We start from the raw sequence: 14681 nt of genomic DNA, 5'->3' as shown, positions 1-14681 counted from the left end.
TTTGTCTCCTTCAAACTCTTGAGATTTTGTGAGCTCAAGTACAACAACAACAAACAAAAAAGTCTGGGAGAATGGGGAGAGATAAGTGGCTCCCGGATATACTGGGGAGCAATAGAGTACCGAGTTTAATTTCAAATCTGAGGGAAAATAAACAGTTTATAAGCATCTCAAAGGAAAAAAAAGAAGGTGAATGCTGGCCAGTATGGCTTTGTCAGGAATGAATTGAGCCAATCTAATTTCCTCTTCTGGCAGCATAACAAGGATTGCAGATAAGGGCGAAGCAATGTATGTCATATATCTTGATTTTTAGTAGAGCTTCTGACACTGGCTTGCAGGATATTCTAATAATAAACTGGGAAACCAGTCTAGGTGATACTGCTCTAAAGGAGTTGCAAAACTGGTTGAGAGAAGAAGTACTTAGTATCAGTGCTTGTACAGGGAATTACCTGTGCATTACTCATCTATGGTGAAATAATGCAATTACTGCCCCTGGAGCTGAGATCAAGTTCAGAATAAACACAGTGGCTGAACCAGGATTCAAAATGGGAGCTCTTTGGAAAAAATGGGATGTGGTTAAACAGCAGGTGCACTGCTGTTCACTTCAACACCATCAGCTTCAGAGCTACACCACTAAGAATAGGGCAGCTGGCTGTGTTGCAGGCAGGGAAGGGTGGAGGGGCTGCTGAGGGTCAAAAGCTGAACAGGAACAAAAAATATCTTTTTGCAGATGAGGTAAACACCACACAGGTCCACGTGGGTAGGAAAATCCAAGTAACACACGCAGAGGAATCCTGCTCTGCGAGCTGCATTAGAGGAGCATTAGAGACCTGTGCACCAGAGAAAAGTGGATGATTTGGAGAAAAAGGTGGCAATAATGATCAGGGTCTTTGAACACATGACTTCAGCCGTGCCTGTTGAGAGGACAGAAAACTGAGGGAAGATGTGTGTAGTCTTGGAATAGATAAAAGGCTGCTGCTCTCAGGAAAGGAACAATTTGTTCTCTTATGTCCACAGGGTAGGGTGAGAAGTCATAAGCTAAGATAACAACAAGGCAGATCTAGGTAAAAAATTGCCAGTGACTCCTTTGAAGTAGTGAAGCCCTGTGTTAGGAACTGATTTGACAGGATGTAGGGCTGCTCTTAGAAGTTTTAAGAATGGATCCGAAATATTTGTCAGGATGGCAAAAGTGCAATACAAGGTCTTGTATTCAGGAAGGAGGTGAGAGTCGATGGCCTCTGTCAGTGGTCCTGTGGCTCAGTGGCTGCGAGATGTGTAATCAGTGCAGCCCTAATTGGCTTAACAATAAAACTTACTCAGATGCAGGGATTAAAGACACACAACTAGGCCGAGTAGAGTTACGCAACAGCAACGAAATTACGTTTTAAGTACGGTTTTATGTTTACAAAATGACTTTCACCAGATGGAGGGAGAGCATCTAAATGAGGAACTCTGCAGAGGTTTTAAGCATTAAAAGCTAAGACCCTGTCTCCAATAAAGCTTCCCGAAGAATTTTCCACCACTGTTCCTGCTGATACAATTGCGCTGTGCTAATCCAGGAAGGATGCCGATGCTTTTGAGATTAAAGCCTCACAAGCAAGGCTGAACTGATCTTAGTGAAAGTGGTTTAGATGCAATCTGACCTTAAGATATATATGAAAAAGATTTAAGCTGAGACATCCTCATTCAGCTACAGGGTAGCAGCTAGTCAAAGAGAGATCTTCCAGAAGCAGGCTGTTAGATACACAAACAGGTAATTCATTGGTGATGAAAGGTCATGCTTTGAGTGCATTCTAGGTGTGCATTGCCACAGGAGCTGTTTTTGCCTCTCAGCTCACTTGAATTTGCTCTTTCTGTGCTCTCTACCCTCCTGTTGCAGCACCCTGCTATGCCTTGCATTTGAAGTTTGAGCAGAGTATGATATACTGCTTTCTCACTGTGAAAAATACAAGTTTTTCCCCATACAATAAGCCTTAATAAGACTATGAATAAAGGCTACTGATGAGAGGAATTGCAAGAGATGACCTGGATCACATCTCCTATCCTTGACTTGAAAAATCCTACATCTCTGTTAGCACAGATCCTTCACATAGTGTTGGATGTGTTCCATCATTCCAGATATACCAGGGAGGTATTATTTGCAAGGTTTTGGGTCTGACACACAGATAATTCTTTTGTCTGCAGATTCTTTCACACTTTTTCTGTCTTATAATTCTCCTGCAGGCCACTTTGATATCTCAAACCTTTTGGGTTTTTTTTCATGCTATAGCAATGTTTCAGTGGGCAGCTCTTTGGAACAGTACTCTGGAAGAAAAGAGGACATTGAAGTGGTGTTGCCTTAATACCTTCTTTACCTTTCAAAACCTTCTTAAGAAAGAAGGTAGAAATGCTACAGTGTTTAGGCACAGGCCCATCAAACCTCTTGCTGTGGGAAGAAATCACTTTTAGAAACACTGAGATGCTAGCTCTTGTTTTTGACCCAGAGGAAGGAGAAGGTGTAGGAATTGGGTATTTGCTTTGTGTAGATTTGCTCCTTGTCTTCCCTGCTGGAGTGTACAGAACTATCCTGGGGAATTGTGCCAGGATGAGGGGGGCTTTTCCTAAGAGTGGTCCTGGCTGTGCAGTTTTGGTGCCCTTAAGAACAGATTTAGCCCTTACTGTGCATCCATTTGAGGAGCAGAAGGATGCTTCTCCTTTTCCCTTTCTGTTTTACCATTAGTGAAAACATATCTGTACTATCCATTAGGTGTTCCAGAAATACCTCTGTGCCTAAAGAGACTTGAGGAATATCTCTGTTCCCTTTCACAGGGAACTGCATGAGTCAGCTGGTGTTGAGAACACACCTATGTTTTCCTCATCTCCATCCCACACCCTTTTCTGCTCTAATAAATTCATGGCAGGTGGATTCAAACACGTGAGCTCCAGCTTCCCTGAGCCACTGACAGAGAGGAAGAGGATGGAGGCCTTGGATAACCTCCCCAGGAACCAAAGCTTGAGACACAGTGCCTGGTGTGCAGTTTGTTTAGAGCCAATGCAGCCATCCCATCTCCCTCTCCTCTGCATCTTCTAGTTCGTGTATGGACTTCCTTTAATTGGCCAGGCTCTGTTCCTGTACCAGAAACTGTTTGATTTAATAAGAGAAATCTTTGCACTGGAAAAAATTGACCTGGAACATGCCTGAAATTTGTGCATGATGACACCAAAGTGAGGAGAATGGGCATGACCCTGAAGAGTGGCAGTTAATAAGTATTTAATAAATTGTGTGTTCATGTCTGTGCACACATCAGAGACTGTGTTTGAGGACAGGAAGTGGCTGCACAGAAGCAGAGGAGAACAATCCTTTGTAGAGAGCGATGCACGCATTCCAGTGACTGTCTCAAAAGGTCTGCAAAGGTCTACAAAGGTCCACATGTGTAGGGATGCTGTGAGTATGAACTGAACATGTGCTTCCTGCAGCATGTGTTTTGGAGAGGGAAAATACCCCTGGTGTGTACCAGGTGCCATTGTGTGATCACAGAACACCTCAAGCTGGAAGGGACCTGTCAGATTCATCCAGTCAAAATCCCAAGTGATGAAACAATGAACTGGAGCAAGGAAGAGCTACAGCCTCCTCATTTACAGTTTTTCTGCATCTTTCCCATCTGGTTGGTTTTGTAGCCATTTTGTGTGGAAGACCATCTCCTTTGGAGATCTCTTGTTCTTGTGCAGAATTTTCAGTCTCCACACAGTGTTTCTGTTTGGCGTCTGGCTCTGTTTCCAGTTCCTTCATCTGAAGAGGAGCAGAAGGACAATTGATGTGCCATTGTGAGGGTCAGAAATAGGATGATGGTATCTACCCAGGAATTTGAAGTTGTTCATGCTCTAGAGTTTTGTTGCAGTTGAAAAATAAAAAGCAGGTCGTGCTGCTGATGACAGCACACCTTCCAAATTCTCCTTTGTGGGTGTAGATCAGCTGCTGAAAGCAGTGGCTTGTTACTGCTGCATTCAGGCACCATAAAGATTCTGATGGATGAGTTCTGCACGGGGTGCAAAGTGCTGAAATTCCCTTGTGCTTCAGTGGGTTCAGAGTATTCCACATGCAGCTTTTCTGCCTAGTCTGGATTTCCTTGAATTAGTGCATTCCCTTTGGGACATCCTGGTTGTTAAATGAAAATATTCCTTTTCAGGTATTTGTGCTGAATGTGGAAGCTCAGGTGCAGAACAGAGTTTCATAGCTGCTCTGTTGGAATAATCTTTCTAATATATTTGTACATGTTTTTCTTACCCTGGCGTTCCATAATGGGGTTTTTTTCCCCCCCTCCTCTCTGGGCTAACTGTTTTGCCTATTCCATCTTGACTTACAGGTCTTTTATTGCAATTTAATAGTTGTTCTTAATCTTTTCCAGGTGCACATAATGATCCTGCTCCTGACACAGATCTTTTGCCACACAGGAAGCCTGTGAGGAAGGTATGAAACAGATTGAGAGCACAGCTATTTATACAGATCATGGAAAGCCAGGATATGTAGATTTGAAATCTGTGCGTTACCTTCTGAGGAATTTTGCCATTTCTTTAATTTTATTGTGTATCACAGGCTGCCTTTCTGAAGGCTGGCTCTAGAGTTCACTGAAATAATTGGAATTAATCCCTGACATTTTGGACAAGTCTAGATTGAACCATAAACCAGGTGGTGGGGCGCTTGTTTTGAACAACTGAACTAGTCAAAGGTGTTATCCCCACCTGTTATTAAATCAATAGTTTAGATTCTAATGACACTTCAGGCTTTTATTTCCACCCTCCAGTGGAAAGAAGGTGGCTGAACATGTGCTGTAGGTGGAGGGTGAAGACATTGAGCACACAGTAACAGAAAGCACAAAGGTGGCAGAAGGCTCAGTGTCAGTCTGGGAGGAAATGCTGTGCATTAAATCTCCAGCTAGCTGTGATATTTGGGAAGTGCCAGTTGTCAGCACAGTGCCAAAGGAGCAATCTGCTCAGTGCTGGCAGCTCTGCTCCCCTCTGCCAATTCCGAATGCCACTGACTCGCTGGAGAGGGAACCCAGCCTACTCTTTGTTGGAGGGCTCATAGGTGTGAGGAGTGGAGTTGTGTAATAAGTGAAAGAAAGGACAAATCAAGAGGAAATGGAGGAATTCCTCAGGGTGCCATCTGTGATGCAGATTACCAGGGAGGCAGAGTGAAAGTGAATTTCTTCTTTTGTGGATTAATTCTGTCAGGCTGCAATCAGAGAGCTAACATGCATTCTGCCTTTCAGGATCATAAAAAGCAATGCAAGTGCTGACATCTGTTATTAACACTGCTTTCAAATCAGCACTGGAGAGAAATAATGGAATACATACCTGAAAGTTTCCAGCTACCACCATAAAGGGCAGAAATGTGGGGAGGTGACTTACATTAGCCACAGCTTTCTTTGCTCCCTCATCACCTGCTCAGTGCTTACTGATGATTTCCTTGTGCTCATTAGTAATGTGTTGAAGGTCAGGCCCCAGCTTTCATTTAATAGTAAACAAACTGATTTTAGAGGGCAGAAAGAATTCTTAGAGACCCAAAACATCTTTCTTATCTGCTCCTCTCTTCCAATCAGCTGCCAAAGAGATGATTTGTGAATGATAAAATGTTACACCACTGAGACAGAAACAGACCCTGTTGTTTACCAAGACCTGAAGTCTGCGTCCATTTTTCTGAATTTCTGTGGGATATGAGTTTATATTCCAGTATTATTTATTTCAAAGCTCTGCTGCAATATCAGCAGCTGGCTTTAGACCCAACTGAAGCTGTATTTAATTGCTTTCTCAACAAACATAGCTTCTGCTCCACAGTTTATGATATGGATGTGTCTTTTTATCTCATGGAAAATATGAGCCCCACAGCTTATTTAGCACTTATTGCTTACTGATCTGAATCATTGGAGGACTGTTGTTGTTGCTGCTGTAAAAATAATAATAATAATAATAATAAAAACACTCTATGGAAGAGAGCTACAAAGGCTTTAATAGAAAAATTGCATTCTAGTAACACAGACTGCTCTTCAGCAAAACAACATCATGTAAATGTGCCATTGTGTTCCAGAATGCTGCACAAGTTCAGTGCTATGTGGGTTTTATAAAACAAATAAGTTTTAAACCCCCAATTTAGTATGGAGATAGCAGCTCACCTGCTTAAAACATATCCTTTTATTATTGGTCAATTGGAGGGGAATGTATTGGTTGTATTTTTTAACCTGCTTGAATAAAAGCCACGTTTACGACTCAGTTTTTATAACCAATGTACTGTAATTGCAGCTGAGAAGTGCTTCTTGGATTATCAGTCCTTTCCAGAAGTTACACTCTTCTCCTTGGAAATGTTATCATGGGTGGTCTTGATGGAAAAGCACTGCAGACTCTAATGGTGAATGTTAAAGTGGCTTCATAAATCTGTGCACAAACTGAAGTGGCAGGTATGTTATTTCATACTGCGGTCTGTAATTGCAAAGAGGCTTCACATTTCACTACAGTGGATCTCACTGAGGGCTACAGTCCATGGAAGAAATCTGAGCACCATGGAAACAACTGTAAAACTGTGGTTTCAACGGAGGCAGAATTTTATGCTGTTCATTTTAGGGTGGGTTTTCCCTCAGCAGTGTCTTTACTGTTCCACCAAATTTGCTAAAAATCTTTCCATAAGCCTTGCTAGGAGCAAAGCTGGGCCAGGATGGTGCTTTTGTGAAAATCCTGTCATTGGTGTAATATCTTTAAAGACTGAGCTGTTCATGTACCATAGAGTTATCAGACTTGCCTTATGGACCACTGGTATTTATCCATTATTGGCCTAATCCTGCATTTCTTACCCAGAGTTAAGATTTAATGTTAAACCACACGCACATAAACTCTGATGCATAAATAGTTGTATTTTCTCTGTGCATGGACACTGAGTTCATCATGCCTTCTCCATGACCTCTGCCTGCTCCTAGAGTTTTCCAGAGTGCTCACTGCCCTCCAGGTCAGCCTGCACTTCTTCCAGCTCTCTCTGAGGTGGGCAGAGGCAGCACATACAGCTCCTGCAGCTCCTTGTGCTGGCAAGCATCCTCATCCCTTTGGATCCAAAGGTCCTGAAAGCAGATGAAAGATTAATGTAAACAATGGAGAGAGAGGATGCTGAAAGTTGTAGAGGGTCTCTCTGCAAAGCTGTTCTTTAAGGTGATGCCAGATTTATTTTTTTGAAAAAGCAAACCTTAAAACCAAACCTCATGAAAACCCCAGCTCTCTCAGCATCTTGTTTGCCTGTCATTGTAGCCACACTGACTTTAAGAAAATTGTTTCTGATTGAGGCTGATGTAACTGAGGACAGGTTAGGTTTGAGTGTGTGTGTGTGTCTGTGTGTGTATAGATGTGTATAGGAAGATAGAATCTTTGTTGTTAGTCTTTAAGTTACTAGAATTGGGTTTTTGGCAGCAGTTGTATCACTTTATTCCAACAAAGAGACAGCTTTTCACTAATTTTCTTACTTAGTCTTATTTTAGCAATGAAGAGCTGAAGGAAGCTCTCTAGTTTTACGTCTCTGTTAGTTTCCAGTCCATTTCTTGGCTATCCTATTCAAACAGCAATCACAACTTCTCTTAAACACAGAACTTTTTTGGTTTAATTACATATAAATAGTTCTTGGGTTTTCAGTTTGACAAAAGCTGATAGTAATGCTTGTGTTGTATAAGATTTGTTGAAACTACTGCAGATTGAAATTGGTGTGAGTGGGAGAGTCAGGGCTTTTGAATATAAATTCTCAGCGTGTTCAACATTTCTGTCTAAACAACAGTACATAATCTACTGCTTTGTTGCTTAAGTATAAAACAGAACTGGTGTTATTTTCCATCCAGGAGCTGCATCCAGCCTCTCTGGTTTACCTGGCCGTGCTCTTGCAGTTTATTCAGGTCCAGACAAGCTCAACTGTTGTTCCTGCTGGCACAATCCAGCTGCATTTCCATTCTGGTCAGGTCAGTGTCCATCACTTCCAGGCAGAGGTCTTCAGCACTCCACTTCAGTCTCCAGACTCGCCTGCAGAGACTCAATTGCATGCTGGTGAGTGTTTCTGTGGACTCCAGTGAAGCATATGGTACAGCAGTCTGTTATCTTGAGTCTGATCCAGCCCTTGTATCAAATTATTGCCCACCAAGTAATAAAAATATAGTAACTTTTCAAACCTGTTAAAACTGAGATACCAGGACTTTGTACCAAGCTATTCAAGAATACCTTCTTTTAAAACAGGGCTGGAGAGATTTCAAGAGGTCATCCTAAAAATATACTGCATAAAAACTGGATCACCTCCTGCCAAATGAGTCCCACTTGATGTGAGACCAGACTGCACTCAACTTCCAGTAACAGAGCCTGTAACCTCCAGACAATCTGGTCCAAGGAGTAATTCCCCTTAATGATTATCATACTTCCCTAATGTCTAACTTAAAACCTCCGTGCTGCAGCCTTATTATGTACATAATGTAATTATGGTCTACGTGATTATACATACAAAATCCATCTGGTGGTATGTGGGCAGCAAGCACCAGGCTGGCAGGAATCTCTCACATCTGCAGCATTGATACGTCCAAGGAAGACTCTGCTTCCTCCAGTGCCACCTGCAGTTTGTCCTTCTCAATCTCCAGCCTCACCGTTTGCAGCTCCTGAGTGTTCTTCCCTCCCTTCCTCAGCTGATTGATTAGATGCTTAATTTCCCTTAGGGAAGAAAACAGATATTTCTTGTGATAGGTTTATTTCAGGACTATGATCTTTACCAAATGCACCAGACAGATCCTTTCACTGGAAATAGCATGAAATGGTTTCAGTCACTTTATATCAGCTGCCCTTTTCTTTCATTGCTAAATATTATCCTGGATTTCTGAGTGAGCCCTGCTAGCTGCATGTGTTCACAGAGGTGGAAGAATGAAGCCCACTAAATAAAGAGAATTTTTTCACAGTTTTTATCCAGCCTTCCCCTCTCCCCCTTTCAGATGGTTGCTCTCACAAAATGGGAACAGGACACCACATCATCTCCCTGCAGCAGAGGGGCTCTCTGCCAGCTGATGGAGGCTGAAGCAAAGAGCTGGGGGGAAAGTCCAGGAAACACTGGGTGTGTGCCAGAGTGTCCATCACTGTTTTCTTTTGGCCACAAAGACAGCAGGCTGTAGAATCTTTTAAATGTTTACAGTTTACAGTGTCACCTTCCAGCATCCTGTCAGAAATCAAATTTTGTAATTTACAGAAGTGTGAAAAAAAAGGGGAGGGAACTGCTATCACTGAACAGCCAGGATGGAGAAGGGATGCAAAGAGGGAGACAGAGAGGAATCTGACTGACTGGCTCTGAACTGATTGCTGGAGATGCTGAATCCTCTCCACGGAGGTTAAAGGGAATGTCATCTTCCCACGGTAAAGCTGGCTGTTGTTAACAGCCCCCCAAGTGAATTTTTCAGAATTAGAGGATGCTGGTAGCCAGAACTGGCACTGCAGCCTCTCTTTCATTGCACCAAATTAATGTCCTCAGACACTGAAAGCACTGCTAGAAATAAGGAAAGTGGAATTGGTGCTGGAATAATCCCAAGAGACCATTCAGTAGGAATCAAGGGGCTTATGACGTACAGAATTGTTGTAAGTCAAACCAGTACTTAACCTGAAGGGCCTTGTTCTCTTTCTTCATAGATTCCAGGTGCTCCAAGGATTCTTCATAGGCAGCCTTAAGCTCTATATTTTCAGTTGTGTACATTCTTTCTGTGACTTTATTTCCACCTGCAGCAGCTCTTTGCCCTTTTTTTGCCATTCCTTTAGCATCTTACCAAAGGCTCTGTGCCTCTTGTCCAGAGCAGCACAAGCAGCACTGGCCTGGAAAAATAAAGCCAAACATTCACTGGACACAAGTTTTTTCACACTTCACTTCTCTGCATGTCCTGCCAGCCAGTCACAGTTAAATTGGCAGCCATTCTAAAGACTGGCACTGTTTCTCTTGGTCACTCTGAATGGATGATTAAAATGTTTATGAGGCTGTCTTTCCTCACCATTAGGAATTTAACAAGATCACCCAGTTCCCATCAGTGTGATAGTCTTCCTTGCTCCTGTGGTTATAATGATGCTGCTGTGGAGCTAATGTTTTCCACTTCAGATGTTCCTTGTGCAGATGTGCTGTTGGTAATTGCCTGGGTTGATCAGTGTCACTTTTTCTATTTCAAAGCAGATTCAGTTACAAACAAGATGTTATTCATGACTATTTTAGACTGTGTTTAACTGCTTGCCATGAAGGGAAAGAATAAAGGTACACTTTTCTTTCCTAGGAGCTTTTAATCACAAATATTCTACATATCCTTATGATCCACACATGTGTTCAGATACCATGGTGACAAGTACACCACAGGAACCATAGATTAAAGAACTGCTTCATTAAAGAAAGGCATGGGGAAACAGATTTTTTCAGCCCAGTAATGCAATGCTGTATGTGGGATTTTCGGCTCTTGGGATCTGTTCTAAACCCAACTGCAGGCATTGGCAGGTACCCAAGGACTTCAATGGATTTGGAGCAGCCTTTGTGCCTATTTTAAGTAACATTTTTATTCAAATATCCCACAGTTGCACTACTATTCATGCTCTTACACCAACATGAGCAAGAGTGGAAATACTAATTTAATGAAGGATCTGGTGCTTAAACTGTGTTGTTTAGGTCTGCTTTGAGTTTGGTGGTTAATAACCAGTGGCCAACCCAGCAGTACTGCAACACTGAAAAGTTCAAAGCAGGATATCATTATCCTTTAAAGGAAGATGAATACCTTGCCTTACAGTAAAGAAGGGCTTTTGCTTAAGCTGTACTCTTGTTTCTGGAAGTCAGCTAATGAGCTTATAAGAAGCATGCTGTGTGCTCCCAGGAATTAGCTGTGGCTCTCATCTGGGTTTTCTCTTGATGTGAGAAGTCTTATCCTTGCTTCTCATGGCCATACAGATTGCTTGACGTTTAATAGAGAGACCTTAAGAAATAAGGGACTGGATCAAAGCCGACCTGAGTTAACAGAAAGACTCCCAGAGCCTCTGGTACCAGGTCTTAGATCTTGGTGGTCAGGCTGAGTACAATCCTGGGTAGCTGGATTTCTTGCCTTCTCAAGTCAACAGTGAGTTCCTCCACTTCATTCTGAAGCCTCTGCTTAGTTTTCTCCATGTTGGCAGCCCAGGCTTGGACTGATCCCACTGTCTCCTCTGCTTCTGGAGCCTCACAGCCAACTTTGTCCTGAAGTAAAGATGGCAGGAAATATCCTGGTGAGTAGCTCATGGAGTTGAAGAGTGGTGGAATCAGCAGCCCTCACTTCCTGAGCACCATCACTGTTTTCACCAGGGAAAAGATGGTATCTTGACAGCAGTCTCAGACAACAGACTATAAAAACTTTGGTGCTTGCTTTATCCTTAGGAATTTATAGTGGCTTTTGTAGGGCTAATGGAAGAGTAAAGTCCTGTTGAATTTAAAAAAGGCTACACAAATTCAAGCCTTTATCAGAAAGGTTTGTTTTCTGTTGTCAGTATACCCGTGTTAGGTCTCAATAGTCTCTGTTATTGCAAGTATTGTTTTCCTTCTCTTGGCTGGAGCCCTTTGCTTTCTCTCTCTCTTACCAAATTACATCCCAACAGACCACATCCATAAGCTGTGACTCAGCAGCCAAACTAAATAACGAGACTGCCCTAAGCCCCAGACTCCCTGAAAGCTGAGTGCTCACTTGGTTTCCTCCAGCTCTTTGGTTCTCTCAGTGGCATCAATCCTCTATTTGGTCCTCCAGACTGTGACTTCAGTGTTGAGTTTAGAAACCAGGCAATGCAGCTCAGCTTTGCTTTTCTCCTCTTCCTCCAGCTGTTTTTTCATCAGGTCCAAATCCTGCTCGGTGTTGGCTGGGCTCCCACAGCAGCCATGCAGCACTCAAAGTAGCACCAGCTCCACTTGAACCACTCAGCTCTGGACCATCTAGAAACAGCTCAGCTTTCAAAATATCTTCCTGTTCAGGAGCCAAGTTTTTCTTCCTTACCTGGTTTCTGCTGTATTGCAGTGAATTGAATTGAGCTCATACAACTGAAAACAGAACTTGGCTTGTCACCGTCCCTGTTTTCTCTCAAACAGTGTTTCAAAGAATTATGACAGTAAACCCATTTGGTGATTGTTCTGAACACAGAATCCTTGCCAGACTGGTGATATACAGGTGCAGCACTAGAATTACTCTTTGGAGATAAGCAGAAATTTCCAAGACACAGGTGTCAGACAGGGAGATGAAATGTTGATATATTTTGAGCCAGATTTATGTGATCTCTGCAAATAAACTGCTGCACAATCCACCAAATGGACAGTGGACTGAGAATCAGGAGGTTGTGTGTATTCTGCTCTGCTGCCAACTCATGGGAGACTCCATATCTTATTTCCAAATCCATACAGGGCTCATGTACCCCACATCCCCTCCAAGTGCAGCTGGTGACAAGCCCAGAGAATAACTTGTATGAGGAAGTTCTTCTTTGTGAGGGCTAACAGAACAGATTTGTTACTCTGAAGTGGAGAACGTTCAAAGGAGCAGGCAGTGCATGACCCATGACAGCAGCAGGCGCTGCAGGCAACTGCTGCTCCCCAGCATCTTGTACTCCTCATCCAGCAGCCTCCTCAAGTCATCTGCTTGCAAAGTGAGAGAAATCTTTACTGGACAATCTGGTTAAGCCTGCTCTGAGCTTCCTGGTACTCCCAACTCAGCTGGCTCGTTTTGGCTGTGCAACAACTGCATAAAGAAGCAGGAGAGGAACTAATTCAATATGACTGGAGTGAGAGAGATGGATTGGGCAGATCTGCGAGAGGAGACAGGGCAGGGCTGCCAGAGCTGGATGAAATGTAGGGGAAGAGAGGGATCCGAGGGAAGTAACATTGCACAAAGCTGTCAAGGAATTTACCTTGGAGCCTGATGGCTTTATTTTCAGCTTGGCTCTCCTCCACTGCAGCCAGCTGGGCACTGGCCTCAGCCAGGTTATCTTCCAGCTGGTGAACATGAGCATGGGAGTTCAGCTGGAAGAGAGAGGTCAGTCATACGATGCTGAGTAAGGCCTCAGGGGCCAAGATATCCTCCCTCCCTGGCAAACTCAGTTTATTCCAGTTGGCAATTGCACTGGGATGACTGTAGTAGCCTGGGGGAGCGCAGTGTCCTGACCTTTGTGAGGGGGGTGCCTGCTCCATCAGCCAGGATGGGCAGTGTTCAGCATCAGCTGCCAACAGCTGCTTCCTGGCATCAGCAGCTCCCACTGGAGAGCTGAATCCTGCCTTGCACTCATGGCTGCACCTGTGGTTGCATTGGTTTGGTGAGGAATTCCCTGCTGGTCTCTCCCCCTGGATTTCTGCAGAGAATCCATGCTTACACTGAGATTACCCTTTTCTGCTTTCATGAGCTGTTTGCCCATCTCCAGCTTTGCTTTCACTTTGGAACATCTCTGTGAGCTCTGCCATCTCAGCCATGGCAACTGTGTTCTTCCTGTGGCCCTGCCCTGCTTGAACAGACCTTGCTGCTTTCTGTGCCACTGGACAAGCTCCTCTACATGCTTTCCCACTTGCAAGGTGTCTGACAACATGGACCTATCTCCTGATAGGGATGAGAATTAATTAGCTCACATTTCTAAAGTGAATTGAAATGGAAATGTTCTTTATTATTGATGCTATCAATTTGTAATAGTGATTAGAACATGTTCAGAGCATTCTATTCAAATATAACCTCAGCTTCCAGGTCTTCTTCCAGCTCTTCACTATCTGGAGTGACTGAAGTACACACACGAGCACAGCAGTGTCTCTGAGCAGGAGATGTGTGAGAAACTTGTGGGAATATGAACAAGAATCTTACTTTTTTCACTCCCTTCTCTGTATGTTTGTCAGCTCAACTGGATTTTATTTCCTGGGAGAGATCTACAGCTGGGAATACTGAGCCAAAAAAGCAGGAATGCCTGGCCAGGTGTTTCAACAGACAGCTGATGGTTGGCTTCCTGCATGATGCTGGAATTTGGCCTTCAGGAATATAATCAAGCTGATTTGGTTACTTGAGGAAAATAGAGGCTTGTTCATAGAAATAGCTGCAATCTAGGTTTGTGTGTCATGCTTTTGTTGAAATGCTGAGTGTTTAATATTTGAACACTGAAATACTTGGATGAAATAAATATTTTAATTCAGAATGGTAACACTACATCCTGTGAACTGTGGCCTCATTTCTTGTTTGATTTATCACCTTTCCTTCCAGAGTGAGAGGGACAGTACCTTGGAGGAAAGTAGAGTCCATGGAAAGGTCTTTCAGACATCTTTGCTGACTGCCTGAGGGGGATCCTGGAGCACATCACCTTTCTCCTGGTCAGAGCAGCATGGCAGGAGATCTGCAGTGAACACAGAGTTCCCTAGACTTCACAGTAGAGTTTCCAGTGAGTGGATAATACACAAGACAAGCTGGATTCAGAGCTGGCTGAACTGTTTAGTAACTGGAAGCTAAAAGGCAAATGTTTCCAAGCCCAGGGGTTTCACAAGCTCATAGAGAAGTCAGAATCTGCTGTAGAAAAAAACATCAGCATCTGCCTAGGGAAAAAGAAGTACTAGATCTCAGCTGGTTCTGTTATTTAAGGGTTTAAGGAGTGATAGGCTCCAGACTCCATATTAACAGGGTAGGTTTAAAGGGCTGTATTTATCTTTTATGCCAACTCAG

The sequence above is a fragment of the Corvus hawaiiensis genome, chromosome 16, assembly GCF_020740725.1.
Source record: "Corvus hawaiiensis isolate bCorHaw1 chromosome 16, bCorHaw1.pri.cur, whole genome shotgun sequence".
Lineage (NCBI taxonomy): Eukaryota > Metazoa > Chordata > Aves > Passeriformes > Corvidae > Corvus > Corvus hawaiiensis.
This window is presented reverse-complemented; position numbering follows the sequence as displayed.